Below are 15,955 nucleotides of genomic sequence, written 5' to 3'. Positions count from 1 at the left end.
AGGCTGGAGACATATGTCTAAAATGTCATTGACAAATGAAGAGAAGTACATTATCTTTAAGAATTCAAGTGGCTATTTTTTTAAGGACAGTACTATAAATTTTTAGTATTTGCTCAAATTAACTTATTAGTATGACCACTGTATGGAAGAATCCACCATATACATCAGTTCCAACTCTCAAATTTCAGATTTTGTTTAGAATCAGTTCTAAATATATTCTATTATAGGGGCTTCTGGGTGGCTCAATCAGGTAAGCATCTGACTTTGGCTCAAGTCATGATAACATGGTTCATGAGTTCGAGCCCCGCGTCAGGCTCTGTTCTGACAGCTCAGAACCTGGAGCTTGCTTCAGATTCTGTCCCCCTCTCTCTCTGCCCCTCCCCACTTGCACTTTGTCTCCCTCTTTCTGTCTCAGTCTCTCTCTCTCTCAAAAATAAATAAAACACTAGTTTTTTTTTAAATATATATTCTATCATAGAACATAGAAAATGTCTCATATTGAGGTTTCCATCAAACTTAAGTTTTTAAAGTAATTTATTATAAGATCCTTTCTTGGAAAGTTTTAGGGAAGAGAGACATTAGAGTATTTTTTGAGAGTTACTAATTTTTACATTACTGGAGTAAGAATTAGCAAGGTTTGACTGTACATGTCAACATTTCAGCCCTCAAAAAAGTATATAATACCATATTTCAGGTAGCTTTCAGAAACCAAGGAAAATCGATTTCATGTCATAAGATATTTGCTTCTGAATTAAAAGGATGTGCAGTTTTTTAAAGGTTTAAATTTTTATTTTCCATTTTTTTTACATTAAAAATACCAGAATATTTTTATGTGAGCCCAAAAGCCAAGGAAGAAATTCTGAACTGGGCTCCTTGGACCTTCTGTGCTCTGTTCAATGACCAATTTTGAGTCAAAATTGAAAACCTAAACACTGGACTTAATTCTTTCTTCTTACAACAAAGATTACTCCTCCCTGTTCCTTGCTCTCTTAACAATTTGTCTTTGGGAAGGTATATTCAAAAGCATAATTATATTTTTATAACTATTTTATGTGCACACACACACATTTCAATTGGTGGTAAAGGAGGGACCTATGGATAATGGATAAAGTTGATGGCTGTATATGATATATCCAGGCCCTTATTTTGCCTGATTTATTAAGACACCACTTTCATTTCATTGCTTGTATCAGATTAGTTCATTTAAATTCTTAAAAATAGAGTATAAATTGTATTTAGAAAACATAAATTCTAGGGGCACCGGGGTGGCTCAGTCGGTTAAGCAACTGACTTCCGCTCAGGTCATGATCTCACAGTTTGTGGGTTCGAGCCCCATGTCGGGCTCTGTGCTGGCAGCTCAGAGCCTGGAGCCTGCTTCTGATTCTGTGTCTCCCTCTCTCTCTGTTCCTCCCCTGCTCGTTCTCTGTCTCTGTCTCTCAAAAATAAACAAATGTTAAAAAAAAAAAGATTCTAGGTGATTAAAAACCTTAGCAAGCATTTTTAGCTAACATAACCAAGCAATGAACAAGGCTGTCAGCCAACATGGCACAAGATGGAGAGTTTTGAATGAAAAACAAGGGATTTGGGGAGCGAAGCAGGCAAGACGCTGAGCTGATGGATAAAGGGCCCCTATGGAAAGCTTTAGGTTGACCAGGTTAACATAAACATGCATCGTTTGCTACATTTTCATCTATCTTTAAAGCTTACAGTAAGACTGAGAATATTATTACTCACTTTTATAATGCAGAGACTGCAAAATAAGGCAAAATAAATAGTCCAATATTACACAGAAAGTAGTCATGCAAGTACTCAAAGTCAAAATTGTTTTATTCTACAGTTCATGCCATTTGACTAAGCTGTATGATTTAACAAGCAGACACTGGGACCCACGTGCATATGGAGAAAGCATACTGTCAAAACTAAGAAGAGATGTTGAATAAAGGCTGATGAAGCATGGACTACAAACCTCAGAATCTTCCTATAATATTTCTTGATCTCAACGCTGTTATTTTCCTAGTATTTCAAAATTACAGAAAAAAAATCCTAAATACTATATTGTAATGACTGTCATACTTCTATACTAAAAGTGGTCCACACTGTAAGACACTAATGACTGTACCCCCAAGCCCATGTCCAGAGAAGTTACTAAGCCTGAAATAAAGAAGGATCTTTTACTGAAAAAATATAAAGACATTTACCTCTCACCTTCAAGATAGTTTCCTTCCAGGGGTCTCACCTCTAAGCCAACAGTTGTTAGGGAAGGTTATGAATTAAGGAGAGTAGTCATCAGGTTCCACTGGCTCCTACTTCCTATAAATCCTTGCCATCTTTCGGTCACTCTTAAAATGGTCACTTTCTCTTTTCTGATTCCCACAGTCTCCTCCAAAGGTGTCATGTTGTCACCAGATAGGCAGTAACCTGTGCTGCAATCTCATATCAGCTGCGAAAGATGTCCATTTATTTTTTCTTTTTCTATTACCAGAAATAATCAATTTTGTCCCATTCTGAGATTTGCTTTCATTTCTGTCTACACATATACTAGTTCTTGTTAACAATATGTTTCTAACTAGCCTCTTGTTAACAATTAGACTCTTACCTAACAGTATAAACTAGTTTACATATGAAATTTTTCATTGATTTTGTGAATTAATAGTTTTCTAGTGAAACAGAACCAAAAGAATGGACATAGAGCTTTTTATAAGGAATTGGCTCACATAATTATGGAGGTTGGTGAGTCCCAAGGTCTGCAGGGTGAGTCAGCAAGCTATAGACCCAGGAGAGCTGATGGTGTAGTTCTAGTCCAAAAGACAGCAGGCTCAAGGCCCAGGAAGAGCTGATGTTTCAGTTGGAATCAGAAGGGGAAAAAGTCAATGTTTTAGTTGAAAGGTCATTAGGCAGGCAGAATTCTCTCTTATCCTTTTTTTTTTATTCAAAAGCTTCCACCTGATAGGATGAAGTTCACCCATATCATGAAGGACAATTTTGCTGTACTCAGTCTACCAATTAAATGTTAATCTTATCCAAAATCACCTTGACAGAGATACTCAGAATGATATTTTACCAAATACCTGGTTATCCATGGCCCAGTCAAGTGGCACATAAAATTAACCCTCACATCTCAGCACAGGAAACTTATGTCAGCCTCTTGGGAGATCAGCTTTTAGTAGTGCTGCTTTCCAAAAAGCATCTTTGAAAAAGAAAAACAGTGAGACAAATAAAAATGCACCCTTGGAGGACCATCCCACTTTAAGAATTGCCGGTCAAATGCACGATCCAATCTTTATGAGAACGAAACCTGTGAAATATTTCGATTCAAGAAAACCTAGTTAGAATTAGGCAAGCGGAGGTTAAAGGATAAGAGTTTTACTTATAAACTTGAAAAACAATGAAGTCCTGTTAATACAAAAATTCATATGAAGCTGCTAACCCTACTCAAAAGAGAATATTTAAATAAGTTTTAAAATATTCTATTTCTTTGTAAATAGTATAACTTTTTACATAAAGGAAAAATAATTTCTTATTTCTTTTTAATATATGTCAGTGTATTTCCTCAATGGATTTGCTTCAGGTACAAATGATACAAGGAGAAAAGCTTGCCCTACTATGTACTGGGTGGCTCAATCAGTTTTGCCATCGTAAAAAGAATATTTGCCATCATAAAAAGAATATTTCAATATCCTCTCTCATAATGATAATTTTCTGGGTAATTCTGTATTTTCAGAGTTTCCTAGTATAAACCCTGTTTTGGAAACCTTTGTCAAGATATCCTTAATTCAATCATTACCTACACTGTTCTAAATGGCATCTTTTATCTCCTATTCAGAGATTTCAATTGCTCTAAGAGTCCAGAGATTGTTTTCTCCTCACACAGCCTCTCCGCATTTATTAAGGTTCAGCGTTCAGAGATTTAACCATAAATGAAACAGTTAAATGAAATGAAGTTGTCTTCTTGCTCTAAGTGGCATTTCTTACCTATTCCAATCTCTTCTGTTTCTTCACGTGTTTATATGTCAACCTCAGTTAAGTGGAACTAGGACATTAAATACAGAGTCTGCAGTTTTCAAGCAAGGTATCACTGTTTGCTGATATTTTTCCTAGGTGTTCATTTCTACAGCTAAGACTTCCCACTTCTGATTCCCTCTTCTTCCCCTTATTGTCTTTCTCTACAATCTAGATTTGCATTCAGCATTGGAGTGTGAGAGAGAAATGTTTCTATGAGCTTCTGAGAAGGACTATCTTTAGTTTATTATTTGCTTTTTTGACTGCGGACAAACAAAAGTCCATTTGAATGTACAACATATGTTGAGTATGATGAAATATTCTCAAATATCACCAACGCAACTTATTAGTAAGAAGATAAGGTAAAGCTGAGTGTGTGGCTTACCTTGGTGAAGGAAAACATAAACTTAACAAAACTTAGTGTCTTGAAGGAAGAGGCCAAGATCAGAATTTAGAAAATTTAATGTTTTATTTAAAGTGGGCCTTTCAAAATGACATTTGGTTTAAGATTAGATTAGGGTCATGACACAGCAGTCCAGCATTTGTAGACAGAGCAAGATGAGAATTTTGAAGCAAGGGAAACAAAGAACCTTAGGAAAAACTACCTATTGATGTTTTCCATTGAAGAGCAAGTGGGTCTTTCAGGAAGTCCCTATAATGACCAATCAAACCCTTTCCTTGGGCACGAGACTCCTGGAAAAATAAGGTCAAGACAATGAAGACAAAGGAATAGCAGAAAAACATGTTAATATAGACAGAATGTGGTTTTGATTCTTAGTATCTAGGCTAAGAATTGGATCAGAAGATTTTATTTCTGAAATAATATACAGTAAGTGCTTTCATACCTCTTTGGTATAAGAATTTGAATTTGTCTCATGTACAAAGGGATACAAATTATTTTAATGTTGATACAACTTTCTACTAACAAATAACGAGGCTACTTTTCTACTTTGTTTTTTTTTTAATGCTTTTATTTGTTTTTGAGAGAGAGAGAGAGAGCGGGAGAGCAAGCACAAGTATGGGAGGGGCAGAGACAGAGGGAAACACAGAATCCAAAGCAGGCTCCTGGCTCTGAGCTGTCAGCACAGAGCCCAACAGGGGGCTCAAACTCATGAATCGTGAGATCATGATCTAAGCTGAACTCGGATGCTCAACTGACTGAGCCACCCAGGCACCCCTTATACCTTCTATAATGTCTAAAACTGAGGCTACTTTGAATCTAATATTCACAAAGTCAAATATCTATTCTATCATTAATTTTGATAAGATTGCTATTTTCCTGTGTACTTTAAGTAATTCCTAGTTCACTTCCCAGCCTTTCTATAGCCAGTACTTTTGCATCTCTCTACCATGTACTTTTCCTCACTTATCTTTAAAAAAACAAAACAAAAACAAGGAGAACCTGGGTGGCTCAGTGGATTAGGCATCTGACTTTGGCTCAGGTCATGATCTCACAGTTTGTTAGTTCAAGCCCCGCATTGGTCTCTGTGCTGACAGTTCAGAGCCTGGAGCCTGCTTCAGATTCTATGTCTCCTACTCTCTTCGCCCCACCCATGCTCAAGCTCTGTCTGTCTCTCTCTCTCTCCCTCCCAAAAATAAACAATCATTAAAAAAAACAAAAACATGGGGCGCCTGGGTGGCGCAGTCGGTTAAGCGTCCGACTTCAGCCAGGTCACGATCTCGCGGTCCGTGAGTTCGAGCCCCGCGTCAGGCTCTGGGCTGATGGCTCGGAGCCTGGAGCCTGTTTCCGATTCTGTATCTCCCTCTCTCTCTGCCCCTCCCCCGTTCATGCTCTGTCTCTCTCTGTCCCAAAAATAAATAAACGTTGAAAAAAAAAAAACAAAAACAAAAACAAAACAAACAAAAAAAAAAAACCTCTTGGTCTCTTTTTTCCCCATCCCTAACATAACATCATTTATCTAAGTTTTATCTGCCTTTGATTTACTCAGTTATTTCATTCAGAAGTTAAAAAAATACTGTGTTTTTAATACAAACTGGAGTCTGTGCATGGGGAGGAGGGTCAGCCACATCTGTAGCCTCACAGCATATTATTTAGTTCAATACTGCACTAAATAATCTCTTTGGAGACAAAGACTATATTGTCTGGGACAAGAGGTTTGGATTATTAGCCAGGGAAGATGGGGAAGGAGGTTTAGACAATTTTCCCATTTTATAGAAGAGGTGGCTTCTGAGTTGAGTCTTAAAATATGGATTGATATCCCCCTGTGGAACAAGGAGTAATTTAAAACAAGGGGTATTTACTTGAAGCATGAGTTAGTGTGGAAAGAATGTTGGCAGGATTTTGCCTATATGATCAAACAAATATTTTCAAGGAACAAGATAAAAATGTTCTCAAAAATATTTTAAAGGTAAAATTCAGATATACTGAACCAAGTATTTGATTTAATAAGCTGATTCTACCTTTTCATGTTTATCACTTAGTGCCTTTCTCAGAAGAGTGCGTGAACATTTGATACATATATGCATTAAATCTATTGATTATTTGATGAACCATATTCTGGATGCTTACTCAAATAAAATATTTCTAAATTCAACATGATTGAACTGAGTAAGAGTTATCTTTGGTGAGTTAAAGTATTTTTGATTGAACTTAGAGAGTAGTTCTTACCAGCTGATTTGCTTACCACAGTGGAGGAAATATTTCATGTTTTAAAATTAACATATACCCTGTTCAAACAGGGTCATCAAAATGATATCACATCAAAATAGGCATAATTTATAGTTAAAGAAATAGCTGGTGCTTCTTTAGACTGCTGAAGGGGTGGAAGCTGGTAAAAGGAATACAGTATTGTCCCTCAAGTGACCTTGAATATTTAACCACCTGCTCAATTTAATCATGGATCACACAGGGTTGGAAAGGCTGCCTGGGTAAGAACCGACAAGAGTGTGCTTCCACATATGTAAAGTTTACTGCACAGGCGGAGGGAATGTGGGAATTGCTCAGCTGCTTGCAAATATATCTAGTCCTGAAAAGGCAATGTGCTTCTAAATTAGGTAAAGGTTTTTAAAGCCTGAGTCTTGTCTGCGCACGTGCACACGCGCGCACCAACACGTATGTATGTATGTGTGTGTGTATATATACCCTAAAATATATGAAATGGTAATTATTTGATCATGTACTAAAACACTTTTAAAGATAATGCAGATATAAGATTATGGCATTTTATCCCTTAATATAAACTTTCATGTAACTTACATAGTTATTAGTGTCATTTGAATGGTTCTTAAAAGGTTCATAATTAGGCAGTATATAGTTCATCTTTTAATATGTTATTCCAATACATCCAAAACAGCTTTATATAATCTGTATTATTGAGTGTTGTCATTTTTTGTACTGTGAAAGGAGCAATGAAAGACAAGCACAGAAGAAAAAAGAGCCTACTTTTTAAAAAATTACTTTTATTGTTTTTTGTAACTCCAGTATAATTAACGTGCAGTGTTATACTAGTTTCAGGTGTACAATATAGTGATTCAATAAATGTATACATGACTCCGTGATAATCACCGTAAGTGTATTCTTAATCCCTTCTACCTATTTCACCCTGTTTTGCTTTAAGTTCTGAGTCTGACATTGGTAGAACTGTCTTGCCAAATAAAAATACAGGAACATAACTGTAAGAACATCTAAGTTAACAAGTTTACGTTAATATGTTAGTGGTGGAAAATGGAAAATTTCTTGTGTGGTTATCATAATGTAAGTTCAGAGATAAAGGTGACTTTGATTGGAGATTCAGGCTTAATAAGTACCCTCATCGTTTCACTTATTTGGGGAACCAGGACTGATTAGATTTATTTTTGGCTTATCTCAGATCAGAGTTGTTGTTTTCTTGTTTCTTGAATTGGAAGGTAATGGATAGATTCACATTGGTAGGTGGGTAAAATATCAGTTTTGCTTCCATAGCACCCAAACCACTTCCATGCCTTTTTGATATCTGTAATTTTATGATTAAAAAGAAAATCACCTTCTGTCTCAAATGAATGAATGACCATGTCAAATCCAGTTTAGCTATTCAAATGATATTATATCTAGATACACTGCCTCCATGTATTTCTGGTTATTGATACAGCTGAATTTTTCTTCCTCAAATGGTCATACAATGTGGTATTCTACTGTCCATAAAGTCATGCTAAGCTTTTATAGAAATTTTAATTTAATACTCATGAGCCCAGAAGTACGAGGTTTTCAAGCCAGTCCACACTATTTTTTGGGTTTTTGTTGTTGTTGTTGTGTTCCTGGAAGCTTATTTATGTCTCAACCACTATGAACATATTCCACTTGCTTTTCTATAGAGTAGCCTCTAATCTGTTCTTAGGGATCACCTAATAGAGTGATTTGTTGTGTCTATCATTTTTTCTGGGTAATAATATTTGAATATTTTTTGTTTATTTTTTTATGCTTTAAAGAATTGAGGAGAAAAGGCATATCTCATGCAATAGAAGAATTCCAAAGCTCAGGCTACCCTTAGGGAAGTCGAAGTCAGTGGCTTTTATAACTCAAAAGAAGCACGCAGCAGGATTCCATTCTATTAGAACACTTCAGAAAAGAATCACAGTTAGGCAATTTCCCTGCTCTGAATTGCAATGTAGGAAACTTTATGAAAATGACAATTGGTTCTATAATTTTTGTGTTTCCCTTTATCTCTGTTCTTGCCCCTCCAAATTTATCCCTTACTCCTTGCTCCACATATAAACACTCATAGGTTTAGAGCTTCGGGGAAACATTGTTGTGCTTTATTTTTCAGTTTAATGAATTATATATGATTTTTTTGCATTAAAGGTTTCTTTTCAATGAGTTATTTTATCATAGTGAGTCATTATTTAGGAACATTTTTTGTTTCTTTTTCCTTAGATCTTTTATCCCAAGTAGCACTCATTTCAAAATCTCTTTTGCTTTAGTATTGCTATGTAATTTGATTTCTATGTCAGTGGTAAAAGTATATTCACTAGCTGTCTTGCTTGCTAATTTTTTTCTTTCCACTCAATACTTTTTAAAGTCCTATTCCCAAAATCAATGTACTTGAAATTAGTAAAGGATTAAGCAATCACTTATCCTTGTTTTATAATGAAAATGTGGCTATTTGAATTTACAATAAAAATATTAACTTTGAGAAAAGTGAACATGTTTGACTTTCAATTTCAATAAATGTTAGATTATTACTGTATTATGAACAGATACAGTTTTACATAATTATAATGTAGTTATTTTTCTTGATTTAAATCTGAATGCATATATTATTCTTTCTTTTTTCAATATGATTTTTCTAGGTAGAGATTATGAATCAGAAATAAAACAGATTTATAGAGTTCAACGTGTCAACTTTTAAGATATACCTTTATTTATATTCAACTACATGATATAATGAAAAGAGGCTTTTATCCTTAGGTAAAATGGCATAACATGATAATGAATTGTCTTTTTTTTTAATTATTTTTTAACGTTTATTTATTTTTGAGACAGAGAGAGACAGAGCATGAACGGGGGAGGGTCAGAGAGAGGGAGACACAGAATCTGAAACAGGCTCCAGGCTCCGAGCTGTCAGCACAGAGCCCGACGCGGGGCTCGAACTCATGGACTGTGAGATCATGACCTGAGCCGAAGTCAGCCACTTAACCGACTGAGCCACCCAGGCGCCCCATGAATTGTCTTTTTTTAAGTTTACTTATTTATTTTGAGAGAGAGAGAGAGAGAGAGAGAGAGAGAGAGAGAGACCGACCAAGTGTGCAAGTGAGGGAGGGGCAGAACGAAAAGAATAGAGAGAAAATCCCAACCCGGCTCTGCACCAACAGTGCAGAGCCCAACACAGGTTTCGAAACCACAAACCGTGAGATCATGACCTGAGCTGAAATCAAGAGTTCGTTGCTCAACTGACTGAGTCACCCAGGCGCCCCACTGAATTGTCTTATAGTTGCTAAATCAACCACTATTTGGAAAATTCTTGATTCATATATGAAATTTTAGAGAGATATTCACATGCAAAAATGTAATATACCAAAGCAAAATACAGTCTATTCTAGTGTCAAGAAATAAGTGTGCATGAATGTTTTTGTGTGCATATGTGTCTTTTCAATAGATGTCATTGTATGCAGAATACCTAACAGAGAGAAACAGAGATGGAGAGAGACAGCTCATACTTTTGCTAAGGTCAAAAAAGTTACACTCACTTTCTATGTAGATTCCTGATCCTCCCAAGTTGGACTGGTTTCTGTTCGTTCATATAATTTAACTGGAAATCGTATTACTGCCTTTTTTTCATTCATTTGGCAGACAAGTCAAGCACTATTCTAAGTACAGCGTATACAACAAGGACAAAACAATGAAAACTCAGTTCACTGAAACTTGCCTTGTGGTGGCTATGGAGATGATAAAATATGATAAATGAGTCACATGTGTAGTATAACAATTTCAGTAAGAGCTAAGGAGAAAATAACTAAGAGAAAAGATGAGAGTTGTGTTACACAGGATGACCTTTGAATATAAGCATGAGGATATCTGAGGAAAGACTATTTTAACAAGTGTAAAGATCCAAGGAAGGGAGCATCTATTGTTTTTGCTAAATAGTAAAGGGCCTAGTGTGGTTTAAGCAGAGGAAAACAGTGGGCTAGTTATTTATCTATTCTCTACTTCTTTGGAACAAATCTGGATAATTCCTGCCCAAGTTCCATCTTTGCTGTAACATGATCCAGAAACAAGATATTCTAATTTAAAAAGAGAGGGTCAACTCTAAACCTAGGTGGAGGTATGAATGTTGTGATCCACTGAATATGCCATTTTAAACCATGTTCTGAATTAAATAATGTGCTTCAACTAATACTGTGGAGCATGTTTAATATACAAAATAAATGGTTACTAAGTCAAAATTTGAATAGACATTGCGAACTCTCAACAACTGCTTATCTAGTGGATAAGCGGATGAAGTAGCAGAGGGAAATTGCTAGTGAGAGTAAGAATGTTCTGGTGCCACAGTGTTTGGGGATATGTTCTTATACAAAGAGTTGAATTCTACGGTTAATCTTGAGGAATGATGGGAGTTAGCAAGGAGAAAAACATCAAGGAAAAAATGGCCAAGAAGTGGTATAGAAAGAAGAGCTGTGATGGAATGGAGCAGTGCATTTCCCAGCCACTGAGAAAACCTCAGGGTGGCAGGTATACAGAGCTCCAGGGGAAGATGAAGAGAGGTTAGAGGGCCAGTCCATGCAGGCCCAGGGCCAGTCCATGCAGGGTCTAGTCCAGGGCCAGTCCATGAAGAATCTGCAGGCCTGTGAAGGATTCTGGTGTTTTGACAGTTAGAATCCAATGAAAGATTTTAAGTAGAAGAATAGTATAATGAGATTTGTATTTTGTAATGATGTAAGTTTGTATTTTGCAAAATGGTCTTGATCTTCAGTAGGTCACAAGGTATGGGGAAGAGAATTATATATGCAATATTCTTTTGCAAGGCACAAGAACAATTTCTGGAACACAGATAAAAACATTATAACTAGGAATGTTCAAATGCCATGACTTTAATGTTCTACTCAATTTTCCATTTGCATTTAGTTTTTATTTCACAACTGCTATATTTGATTCCTACTGCTTTGTGAAGTCTTGGAAATGGGTCTTTGATGCAGTGGCAGAAAATGATTATTTATAAATACAAAATTAATCCAAAGTGTTAGAAAATTTTTTGAAGGGCTCCTCCGAGATAAAATTCTGAATATTGATATAAAGACAAATTAAATCAGAGGTTTAATGATATCATTGACTTTCTACTCTCTGCCAATATAGAGGTATAGTATAGACAATACTTAGTACAAGTTTTTCTATGATTAATGAGTCTATTGGAAAGACATTTTTAAGATTTTATATTTTCATTGAGATAATTTTAAATATGAATTTTGTTGTTCTTGTTTGTTCAACTAAGTATTTTAGTTTATTGCACATAGACTCATCAATTATATGAAAAAGCTCTGAAAGTAAAAGGGATATAGTCATTATTGGCTTAATTTTGAAGATGGTTTGTCAATACTCTCCATCACTCTCAGAAAATTATAGAAATCACAGCCAAACTGAGGGAAAAAATGACTTGTGGAAATTCCAAAAACCAGCTGTCACAAAAGAAAAAAAAGTAACAAAGGTATTTCTATTACTCATCTCTGAATATACATTTCTTCCACCTGACTTTCACGAAATTCTTATTACTGAAATGATTTATTTTTGATTCAGACCATCTATCAAAGGTAAGCTAATTAACATTTATAATTGACTACACAGTATAACCTAGTATTTTAAGTGTATAGTATTCTATTGAATTATTATACCAATCTTAATGGAAGGAATCACTTTTCACATTTTACAATTGAAAAACTCAAATTCTGCAACATCATATAGCTGATAAATGGCAAAGCTAGAACTTTAACCCTATCTTATTCCTATATCTGTTCACCTATGTCATACTACCTTCCTAAGAATCTTATTAAAATGCACTCATATTTTAAAGCCTGTTAGGTAGGACAGTGTGTAAAACTTCCACGTCTACTCCCCCAAGGAATACTAGGTAAATGTGTCAAAGACAAAGAACCGAGTAGATTGGAGGCTGTACCATCAAATGGAGGAAGAAAAACATGGCACAGTGTGGACTCACATTTCTCTGACTTCACAGTAGGTTCTATGGCCAACACTTTTTTCATCCAAATGCATTTTTCTAGAACAGTTTATAGACTAAGCTATCTCATCTTAACACTATTGACATTTTTATATTAAGTATTTTTTAATGTTTATTAAGAAAGAGAGAGCATGCACAGGGAGGGTCAGAGAGAGAGAGAGAGAGAGAGAGAGAGAGAGAGAGAGAGAGAGAATCTCAAGCAGGCTCTGCTCTGTCCTCTCAGAGTCTGACATGAGGCTCAATCCCACAAACCATGAGACCATGACCTGAGCTGAAATCAAGAGTTTGATGCTTAACCATCTGAGTCACCTAGGCACCAAACACTATTGACATTTTAAACTGGATTATTCTTTGCTATGGAAGACTGATCTATACATTACAAAATGTGTAGCAGAATCCCTGGCCCCTACTCACTGGATGCCAGTAACATTCCTTCCCCAAGTTGTGGCAATCAAAAACATTAGTAAACATGGCCAAATGTCCCTCAAGAACCAACTCCTTCCCAGTTGAGAACCATTGTTGTAAATGATTATGAATTTTGCTTTCTAGAGGTACTCATCTAAGAAGTTCTTGGATAAACTATGGCCAGTCTTATTAACAGCAGAGCATCATATCAATTCTTTATGAAGAAATAATATAGTTAAGCCCATCCAGGACACGGATGAAAGAAAGAAAGAAAGAAAGAAAGAAAGAAAGAAAGAAAGAAAGAAAGAAAGAAAGAAAGAAAGAAAAAGAAAGAAAGAAAGAAAGAAAGAAAGAAAGAAAGAAAGGAAAGAAAGAGTTTTACAAGTAGATTGTATATTCAGAGTTTAATGAAATAAAGAGAAGCAAAGTAGGCAGATTGTCTAAGAGTGCCATTGGTAGGGGAGAGTGGGGTCAATTAAAACTGTGTGAGCTGAATATGCATTTTCATGTGCCTAATGATTTCTGAAAACCGTTTGCTGTGATGCATTAAGCTAGTCAATTTAAAGAATGATTGACCAAAGGAAAGAAATTGCATAGCCAATAAAATTGATTACAAATTTGGAAAAAATTGAGCACCAATCTTAGAAAAGCTGTTTATGTGTTATATCCACAAGAAATATTCATTATGAAGACATATTCACTTCATGCTGTTAATTGTAAATTAAGAGTATAATATGTATGTGCTACAGAAATGGATGACTTAAGACTGATAGGCTATTTTAGTGCATGACTAACCAAACATTGATTTTAATGAAAAATTGAAGCTGCAAATAAGAAAGAAGCTTGTAGATAGTGCATTGCACTTAATTTAAAATTGTGCAAAATCAGCTTCAGGTTAGCAGTTGGTCATTCCTGAAACACTTTATATTGTGACAGTAGCGTTGCGTAAACTCAAACAAGTATAAATCATTGTCTTAAGAGTCCTAAGGGATCTGGCACAATCCCTCCACCAGGACGTCTTCTTTTACAGCCTCATTACACTTGCCAGTGATTCATGGGTGTTAGGCTTGACTGAGAAGGGTGGAAGGGGCTGAGGAACTCAGTATGCTATATTTCAACCATGCAAATGAGCATATTTCCCTGGGACTAAAAGGCAGCATTTCTAAAAGAAATGGATTAATCTCTGTCTATTCTTATTATCCCTTTGTTGAGATTTTCAAAGTAATACAAGCCCATGAAAAAGCATTTTCAGTATAGCATTGTATAACATCTTTAAAGCTAGACAGAGCAATTTTATCAAAATACTCTGATTCAGGACAAGCACAGGGATAACAAGGAGCAGGGAACCTGTTCATGGAATGTAAATGAATGAAATCAGGTATGCCAAGAGGTGTTCTAGAGGATTGTCTCCAGCCCAATTATGAGTCTGTGAATGAAATTCTTCCTACTGGGTTAGTGTAGGGTCTAGGATACCCCTGACGTCATACTGACAACAAAGCCCTCTTTTCTCAAATCAGGACTACCGATTCTTTCTCTGATTCTTTTTACTCCAGGCCAGTGTGGACATGAATTTTCGAGGGGAAGGGAGGATACAAATATTCTGTTAACTCTACTAATGGACAGTAAGCAAACTGAGAGAACAAAGTTTTATTAGAGTCTGTAAATTTGTCCATTGTGCCTAGCATATTACAAATGTGACAAAAAGTCTGTGAAAACAAAAATTTGCTTGCAAAATTAAAATAAATTGCTATATTTAAGCACAAATAATACTCTGCCAATGAGATTATCAAAGCTACTTAGGGAATCATATCAGCAACTCTGGAGTAAAACATTTAAGCTCAGTTTTACTCTAATGCCATTGTATCTAAGGCTACAGTAATATAGCTGTTATAGTGTATATGAAATTAAATTTAAAAAGTAAATATATAGAGATACAAAAGATAAATATAAAATAATTTGTTCATTTTTAAAAATATCAAATAGAATTTCAGTTTCTAGAATACAAGTGATTTTGATATATTAAACAAATTAAATATTACAGATTACTACTCAGGATAGCATAGAGAACCATTAGTAAACAGAACATAGAAAGTTTTCTGTGTTTCTGACAAAGATTAGGCATTTAAATACTAATGACTCATCTATTATCATTACCTAATAAAAAAGCAAGTGTAAAATAAATTTAAAAATATATGACCCATCTATGTTATTAGAAGGCAGTGTCTTTGACAGCATCAACATTCAAAATGTAGCTGTGAACTTAAAACTAGGCAAAATCACCAAAGCTGACTTCCATAAGTCAAATTTGCTTTTCCAGTCAGATAGTTTTGATCCTTGGATTCATATAAGCAACTGTTGATTGGTGATCACAACTTTCATAGCATATGGATAGTTGAAATTTAATATAATAAAATTCAGTTAACCATAATATCTTGTAAATTGGCCTCTCGTTGAATATTTAATTTTTGGTACAACCATTTAGAGCAAGCTAAGTCTGTCTCACCTTCTCTCCCAATCCAATTAATGCAGTTAATCACACCTATCACCACTGCCCTGCAGCAAGCCATCACTACATTTCATTGGAGTATTCATTCCTAACGGGTCTTCCCAACTCTGGACTTGTTCTCTCAATACCATTGTTCCCTGTTGTAGAGCAGCCAAGCCACTCCCTTGCTTCAAAGTCAGCCTGTAGCTACAGAGAACCACCTGCAGTATAGCATCCTGAGTATACAATTTCTCATTCACTGTTTTTGCATGCGGCCACCTACGGTTTTACCCTCCACTCTTCCCAGGACACACTACATCATTTATAATTCTGCATTTTTTCATCTCTTTCTTGCTTAGATGCTAAGGAAAAACTTGTGTTTTAGCCATCTTTTATTCCAAGG

This window comes from Prionailurus viverrinus, chromosome C2 (genome assembly GCF_022837055.1).
Source record: "Prionailurus viverrinus isolate Anna chromosome C2, UM_Priviv_1.0, whole genome shotgun sequence".
Lineage (NCBI taxonomy): Eukaryota > Metazoa > Chordata > Mammalia > Carnivora > Felidae > Prionailurus > Prionailurus viverrinus.
This window is presented reverse-complemented; position numbering follows the sequence as displayed.